Source organism: Mus caroli, chromosome X (assembly GCF_900094665.2).
Source record: "Mus caroli chromosome X, CAROLI_EIJ_v1.1, whole genome shotgun sequence".
Lineage (NCBI taxonomy): Eukaryota > Metazoa > Chordata > Mammalia > Rodentia > Muridae > Mus > Mus caroli.
Window position 1 is genome coordinate 42335611 of NC_034589.1, and position 8485 is coordinate 42344095.

Sequence of the window (8485 nt, forward strand, 5' to 3'; positions counted from 1 at the left end):
CTGGTTTTATGTGAAGTTCCTTGATCCACTTAGACTTGACCTTAGTACAAGGAGATAGGAATGGATCGATTCGCATTCTTCTACATGTTAACAACCTGAGGCTGGCTTATAATTCTGAGTTTTAGTCCATTATCATCATGGCAGAAAACATGGCAACATGCATGCAGACATAGTGCTATAGGAGCCAAGAGTTCATCTTGATAAGGAGAGAGCAGAAGGAGACTGTGTCCATATTGGGCATAACTTGAACATATGTAAGACATATATGAACCCACCTCCACAGTGACACACTTCCTCCTGCAAGGTTATTCATACTCTAACAAGGACATGCCTCCTAATAATGCTACTCCCTATGGGCCAAGCATTCAAATGTGGGCCATTCCTATTGAAACCACAATTGAAACAGTACTAGAATGGCTTATAGTAGTTCCTGAGGGATAAGAAACATCTGTAGGTGGGTATACTTAACACTTTGTAGTTTTATAATTATTTTTATATTAACGATAAATGTTACCTGAAATTCTGGAACAGGGCTGAATTGAAGCCAAATGTACATATTGATTGCTTAGAAAAATATTGGTTTACAGAAGAGAAGACATTCTCCCCTGTGAACGCTGATACAGTCATTTCCCAAGAGACATTTCTAAAAAGGGAAGTATGGGAGGTTGGAAACATTCAAGGAAAGAAAAAACAATCCTGTTTTGTAAATCTCACACAATTTGAAAGGAACAATTTCCCTATGTTTGTTTCTGTCAGGGCAGACTCAATTTGAGGAAGTAGGCTTTGATCTGAATGCAGAATGTTGCATGCAAAAGAAGAGATAGTGCTGTTAAAAAAAAAAAAAAAAACAACCTAAAACCTACAATCTAGTTATGCTCCACTGTCTAAACTTGACTACTGAACCCTTCATCTATTGAAGTAGATTGAATTGACTGCAGAGGGTTCACCAAAGTATGACTGTTACATTCTTATTTCTTTCACACAAGTAAATGCAACTACTTGTGCTTATATCAGGTTCTGAAGAACAAATGTTGGTCACAAAGTCACGTTCTCTGGACTAGTTTATAGCAGCCTCCAAAAGATAAAGTAGAACATGATAAGAACCTTAGAGGGCATTTAGGGATATCTTTTAGTTCAGCTAAATAAAAATTAATATCTCCCATGTCTAATCCTCTGCTCTTCAACTCTCTGTAGCCTGTATAAACACTCAGAATCCTGGATGCAACTATCGTAGAGAGGCAATAACTTATCAACAAAGCTATATTTACTTTTAGTTACTCTTAGGAATCATATAGATTAAGTTCAAGCTTTCTGTGTAACAATGACTTTTGAACTTTGCTTGGACCTTTTGAAGTCCTCTGTTCAAACATTCAAGATACCTTTTGTTGCCTCCCATCATCCATTAACCTAGATTATTCAATACCTCTTAATGGTCTACCAAAGTTTCGCCTTTCTTTCTACTCTAATCTGCAAATGTATAACATCTCTATAGTGCTTATTTTATTCTATCACTTCCTGCACAAGATTTACAAATGCTTTCTCACTTTTGTTTTTACTATATCTCTTAAAAGTCAATTCTATTTTACATACAGTAAAACTGAACATTATAAAGAGCTCAGTTCTGCATTTCTTTTCTATTTTTCTCCCTTCAGCTTTTTTAACGTGTATATAAATGATGTGAATTAAGAGATTTCCTTATGATATTTTCAAGCATGCATGTTATTTACTTTGTTCATATTCACCGTTTCTCCTTTTTCCCTCCTCACCTTTGTTTTCTTTCTCTTTTCTTATATACCTTCTTCACTTTCATGTCTCTTTTTCTATGTTCAACAACCTTTTAATTAGTTAATTACCATGTCTTGAATACATGGGCTTAAAACTTATTTCCATTAATTTACTGATTATTCACTTTACTACCTGATTGCAGTCCCCTCTTTTCCAGTGCCCCCTCAAATATCCCTTCCCTCCATCCCTCCCATTTTCCTCTGATAAGGGTAGCCCCCCCCTCTGTCTCAAACCACCCTGGCACATCAAGTGCAAGACTGGTGTATCCTCTCATACTGGGGCTAGACAAGGCAGCCCAGTTAGGGGAACAGGATCCACAGGTGGGCAAGAGAGTCAGGGACAGCTCCTGCTCCAGTTGCTGTGGACCTTCATGAAGACCAAACAGCATATATGTTATATATGTGCAGGACAGGGATATATTTAACCTCTGTAAACTCTTTGTTTGGTGGTTTGGTCTCTGTGAGCCCCCAAGGGACTAGATTCATTGACGCCATTGGTCTTTGTAGTCCCTAACCCCTCCAGGTCCCTCAATCCCTACCCCAACTCTTCCAAAAGACTCCCCAAGTTCCATCTAGTGTTTGGCTGTTGGTCTCTCCATCTGTTTTGGTTAGCTTCTAGGTAGGGCCTCTCAGAGGACAGTTATGGTAGACTCCTCTCTGCAAGCAAAGCAGAGTATCATTAATGGTGTCAGTGATTAGTTCTTGCCCACAGAATGGATCTCAAGTTGGGCTAGTCATTAGTTGGCCATGTCCGCAGCCTCTGCTCCATCTTTGTCCCTGCACTCCTTATAGGTATGACAAGTTTTGGGTTGAAGGTTTTGTGAGTAGGTTGCTGTCCTTATTCTTCCACTGGTCGTCCTACCTGGCTACAGGAGATGATTAATTCTGGCTCCATATCCCCCAACTGATGGGAATCTCAACTAGAGTCACCCTCAGAGACTACCTGGTGCCTCCTCTATATCAGGCTTCCCACATGTCTTAGAGATGCCCATCCACACCCAGGCTTCTAGCAATTTCTGTTCAGACTCTGAGCTTGCTCCTAGTTCTTTTTACAACTATTTCCTCCCACTTTCCCTGCCATCCCCTCTTCCACCCACTTCCCTCCCTCTGTCCACATCTGAAGACTATTTTATTTTCCCTTCTGAGTGAAACTCAAGTATCCTCCCTTGGGCCTTCCTTATTAGATTGCTTCTTTGGATCTGTGGGTTATAGCATGGCTATCCTGCACTTTGTGCCTAATATCCACTTATAAGTAAGTATATACCAAGCTTGTTTTTTCTCTGGGTTACCTCACCCAGGATGATATTCTCAAGTTTCATGCCTTTGTCTGCAAAATACATGATGTCGTTATTTTTAATAGCTGAATGGATATTCCATTGTGTAGATGTACCACATTTTCTTTATCTATTCTTCAGATGAGGGACATATAGGTTATTTCCAGTTTCTGGCTATTATGAGCATAACTGAGCAAGTGTCCTTGTGGTATAATGAGGCATCTTTTCTGGTACATGCCAGGGAACAGTATGGCTAGGTCTTGAAGTCAACTATTCCTAGTTTTCTGAGAAACCACTAAATTGATTTCCACAATGGTTGTACAAGTTTGCATTCTCACCAGCAAAGGAAGAATGTTCCCATTGTTTTAATCTCACTTGTGTGTTCTGTCACTTGAACTTTTGATTTTAGCCATCCTGATGAGTGTAAGATGGAATCTCATGGTCATTGTGATTTGCATTTCCCTGATGACTAAGGATGTTGAACATGTATTTAAGTGTTTCTCAGCCATTTGAGGTTCTTCTGTTGAGAATTTTTTGTTTAAATCTATACCTCATTTATTAAATAAGGTTATTTGGTTTGTTGGTGTTTAATTTCTTGAGTTCTTTCTATATTTTGGATATTAACCCTCTGTCAGATACAGGGTTGGTGAAAATGTTTTCCCATTCTCTAGGATGCCATTTTGTCCTATTGATGGTTTCATTTGCCTTAATGAAGCCTTTCGTTTCATGGGGTCCCATTCATTGTTTATCCTAGGGTCTGAGCTATCAGTATTCTGCTCAGGAATTTGTCTCCTGTACCAATGTATTCAAGAATATTCCCCACTTTTTCTTCTAATAGGTTTAGTGTACCCAGTTTTCATCCCAGAAGTTTTCATGTGCTCCTTTGTAACTTATGCATTATTCAATTTCTGACATAATACAGTGTCTATACATTTCTATAATTTATTTATCTGTCTAATGTTGATATTCATCTGTTCCTTGGTCATAGGACACCATAGTGGCCCTGCATGTGCTAAATTTTCTAAGAAGGGGAGGTCTTAATATTTCATTTTTTAAAACATTTTTCCATATAATTATTTATCTACCAATATAAGCCCCTGTGCAGGGCAGAGATAACAATGATGGCCAATCTCACTTTGTTGCTGTATCGTTTCCTCAAAGGGCACACCATATGCAGCCTACAATCTTTTATGCCATATATTTGCCTAAGTGTATAGTAGGATGAGGCTTTTAATTTGATCTCCTGCTAGCTTCTCTAGCCTACTAAGTCTTTTTACCTTTTACAGTGTATTTTCTTCTGATTTTCTTATTCCTGAGTAAGTGCACTGATAGATGTTCCAAGAGTATCTTGGAAGTAGAGCCTCATAAGGACATCTTTGGCATCTTTATTTGAGTCACAACCACCAGAGCACAAGGAAAACCTTCAAATAGTCCAGATAAATACATTTCCCTAAAAGCAGGATGGGTGGTATGCCAAAACTTTCCTGTGGAAGCTTAGAAGCAGTATTCATGAGAAAAGGCATAAATAATCCATAAGAAATTTTCCATCAATCCAGTATTCCAAGTTGTACAAATATTAAAAGTCCTCTCAACACATGGAGATCAAGACCAAAAGTGAAAGATAGCATGGTAGTGATTTCATCATGCAGCTCAATTTGCAGGATCTTTGTCAAGCAGCTGTGCTGGCTTTATGACATTTCACTGTTTCCATTAGACATGGATTTGCCGTCATTGTTTAATTATCTATTCACTAGTTAATGGATGTTTGGGTTTAGAGTACTTTACTAGCCTTTTTGAGTAAATATGCATTTTTATACAGATGTTTGTGAATATATGTTTACATTTCTTTTGGATTAGTACTTAGGAATGAGGTAGCTGGGACACAAGGTAAATGCTTAAATGTTAAGTAATGGCCAAAATCTTTTTAAAATGCCCTCTGTTATTTTACTTTCTCAATAGTTCAACTCATGCTCACTCATGCTTAACTTCCTACTCCATGCTGGGATTTTGTCTAGCTAGAGTATGTGGAGGTCTTTTTCATGCTGTCACAATTGCTCTAAGTCCATATTGTGACGTCCCTGTTGCGTCTAGAAAACCCTGTTACCTTATATAATCTCTCAATCTTTCTAGTCCTCTTCCATGATTACCCCTGAGTTTTTGAAGGCATGAGATGTGATATGAGTGTCTAATTTAAGACTGAATACTCTGTAGTCTATTATTATCTGTACTTAAACAATTTGTAGGTCTCCATTAATCATCATGTATTTCAAGACGAAGCCTCTCTGATGAGGACTGAGAGATGCACTAATCTTTGGGTATGCAAATAAATTATTAGAAGTCACTTTAATACTATGTCCATTAAGCAGACAAATAACAGTAGATTTTCCCCCAGAACCTATGACTTAACTAACCATAGGTTCTTGATCCCAATAACAGTTCCAGGAGTGGACTTCGCATTATGGAATGGGCCTTAAATCTAATAAAAAGTGTTTGGTTTGTCCCATAAAACTCATGCCACTATTATACCAGTGGGCATATGCTACTGAGACAGTTGTTATAGTAGATCACAGTTTCAAAGGTTGGTAAAACCGATGGTTATGGTTATCCTCAGGTAGTGTGCATGAACTGTCAAGCACAATGAAAGATATTCAGTAGGGAAAAACTCTACAGGTCAATGCCTGTTTAGGTTTAAAATAAGAGAACATAAGATAGGGTGGATAGGGAGGTAGGGGTAGACTGAGGAGGATTTTTCTGGGGGTGGGGGAATATAAAAATGTACATTGTATGAAATTCTCAAAGAAATGCTAAAATATTATGAAGCAGCTTCATGTAAAAGACGTTTGTAAAGACAGTCTGTGCATGGAGACACAATTTTGAAATAAAATAACATTTGTTACTTAAGAAAAAAATAACCAAAGGAATAGGAAATTATTTTAAATTTAAAATGAAAGTACATACTGTAAAATATGTGAAAAACATTTAAAACATACTTAGAAGAAGATTTTCAGGATAGCCTTATAGTAGAAAAGAAGACAACTTTCAAATCAGTTATCTGAACTTCTCTACACAGAAAGGTAGAGAAATAGAGCCAAATAAAATTCCAAAGATAAAGGAGATTAAGAAAATGCTCAGATCACAAGTCAATAGCAGAAAAAAATGATAAAAGCCAATAAAAATATATCCTGATTCTAGAATAAGAACAATAACACTTATAAAACTCAAGCCTGATGGGTTAAGATGAAGGAAGGCAGAAATTAGTAATGTTAGAATTGAAAGAAGGGTATTATTACAATCTGTAGAGTATTTTGACAGACAATGAGGAATTATTTTCAATAATTTGTGTTGATTAATTTGATTATTTACATGAAATAGAGAATTTATGAAAAGATTGTATCATGGATAATAACCAAAATTCAGTCAATTAACCACCTAAATGGTCCTACATCCACTACAGAAACTAAATGCATACCTTGAAACATCCAAGCAAACAGGAATAACAAAAATATCAGTCATAAATTTTCTAGCACAAGTTTTTCCAAGCATTTGTGTGGGGAAAAGTCCTACTAACTGTGAACAAATTTCCCCAGAAATGAAACTGCAAGAAACACTGAAAAATACATATAACTGATGTAATATGCTCAAAATTTGCTCTAATATCAACACTCAAAAAGGCATCACAGCTAATGAAACATACAACATTTCTCAGGAATGTAGCTGTAGAACATCTTAACAAAATATTAACAAACTGAATCTAGTAATATATAGAGAAGAAATACCACAAGATTGTGATAGGCAAATAATGGTCATAAAACAGCTTCCATGCCAAAGTCAATAATGTAATAATATATCAATCTATTTATGTATTTATATTTGTATATAATATGTTTAATATACAGAGTGACAGAATTGTTAAAAAGAATTAGTTTCAGATAGAATTTGCAGCCCAATTCAGATGGAATTTAGTTTTTTTTTGTTTTTTTTTTTTTTTTAGTGCAGAAAGATGCTTTCTGATTATCTAACAGGCTTAAATAAAACTATAAAATCTTTAAAAGGAGAAGGCAGAAGGACATTTACCATCAGAAGTTGTGACATGAGAAATATACAACCAGTCATTGCCAACTCTGAAGACAGAACATAGTAAAGCACCCAGGAATGACTATAAGGAGCTTCATAGATGTTGGGAAAGGTAAGAAAATGAAATTTCTTCTAGAGTTTCTAGAGAGGAACATAATTCAGCCAACACATTGATTTTGACCCGAAAACCCAAGTCAGACTTGTGACAGTTATTAGATAATAAGGTTGGATTGTTTTCATTCACTAAATTTGATCATGTGGTGATCTATTTCTAGCTTTTGAGGATCCCCCACACTAATTTCCATAGTGATGGCTCCACTTTACACACCCACCAGCTCTTAATAAATGTTTCTCTCTCCTGGCATCCACATCAATATTTCTTATCATATTTTCTATCTTAGCAATTGTGCCTAGGGTTACATGCAATCTCAAGGAAGTTGTATTTACATTTCAGTGATGGCAAGTTATGTTGCACATTTAAAAACTATTTCTCAGCCATTTCTGTTTCAACTTTTGAGAACTCTCCATTTAGTTCCATGTCCCAATTTAAATTTTTTATTTAGTATTTGAAATTCTTTATATATTTTAGATTCCAATATTATGTCAGATATATAGCTGATAAAGACGCTGTTCCTACTGTGTATGGTGCCTTCTAGAGGAGTTTTGGTTTAGCAGCATGGCTGTTCTGGCAGGGCACTACATTCAGGGACCTAGGTCTGTGTGGTCTGGCTTGAATACAGACAGGCCACACTCCTTTAATCCCTCTGGCTGGACTACAGACACACTCTTATTACAACACCTTTAAAGTAAAATTAGTCTGTAGAAGGAAGCAGCCATGTTTGAAAGTGATGCATAATTGGGGGGCAAAGTGATGAATTAGAGAAAGATTTGACAGAATGACTCAGAGATAGGATACACCCATATCTCATGAGACCAGCACAAGAAAAAGAAACTATTTGAGAGCAGTGCAGTGAGTTGAGAGTAAGTTGGGAGTCAGTGCACTGAAGGCAGTGTAGTGGAGCCGAGTTCCTGCAGAGGCAGTTGAAGCCAAAGGATAGAAAGGAGCCAGAAGATTAGAACAAGCTGCCAGAATTAGTTTGAAGCCAAGCTGAGCAATTCAGTAAGAAGTCTAGATATAAGATACAATTTATGAAACACATGAAGCTCGGGAAGAACGAAGACCAAGGTGTGGATACTTTGCTCCTTCTTGGAATTGGGAGCAAGGCACCCATGGAAGGAGCTACAGAGANAGAGTTTGGAGCTGAGAAGAAAGGATGGACCATCTAGAGACTGCCATACCCAGGGATCCATCCCATAATCAGCCTCCAAATGCTGACACCATTGCATACACTA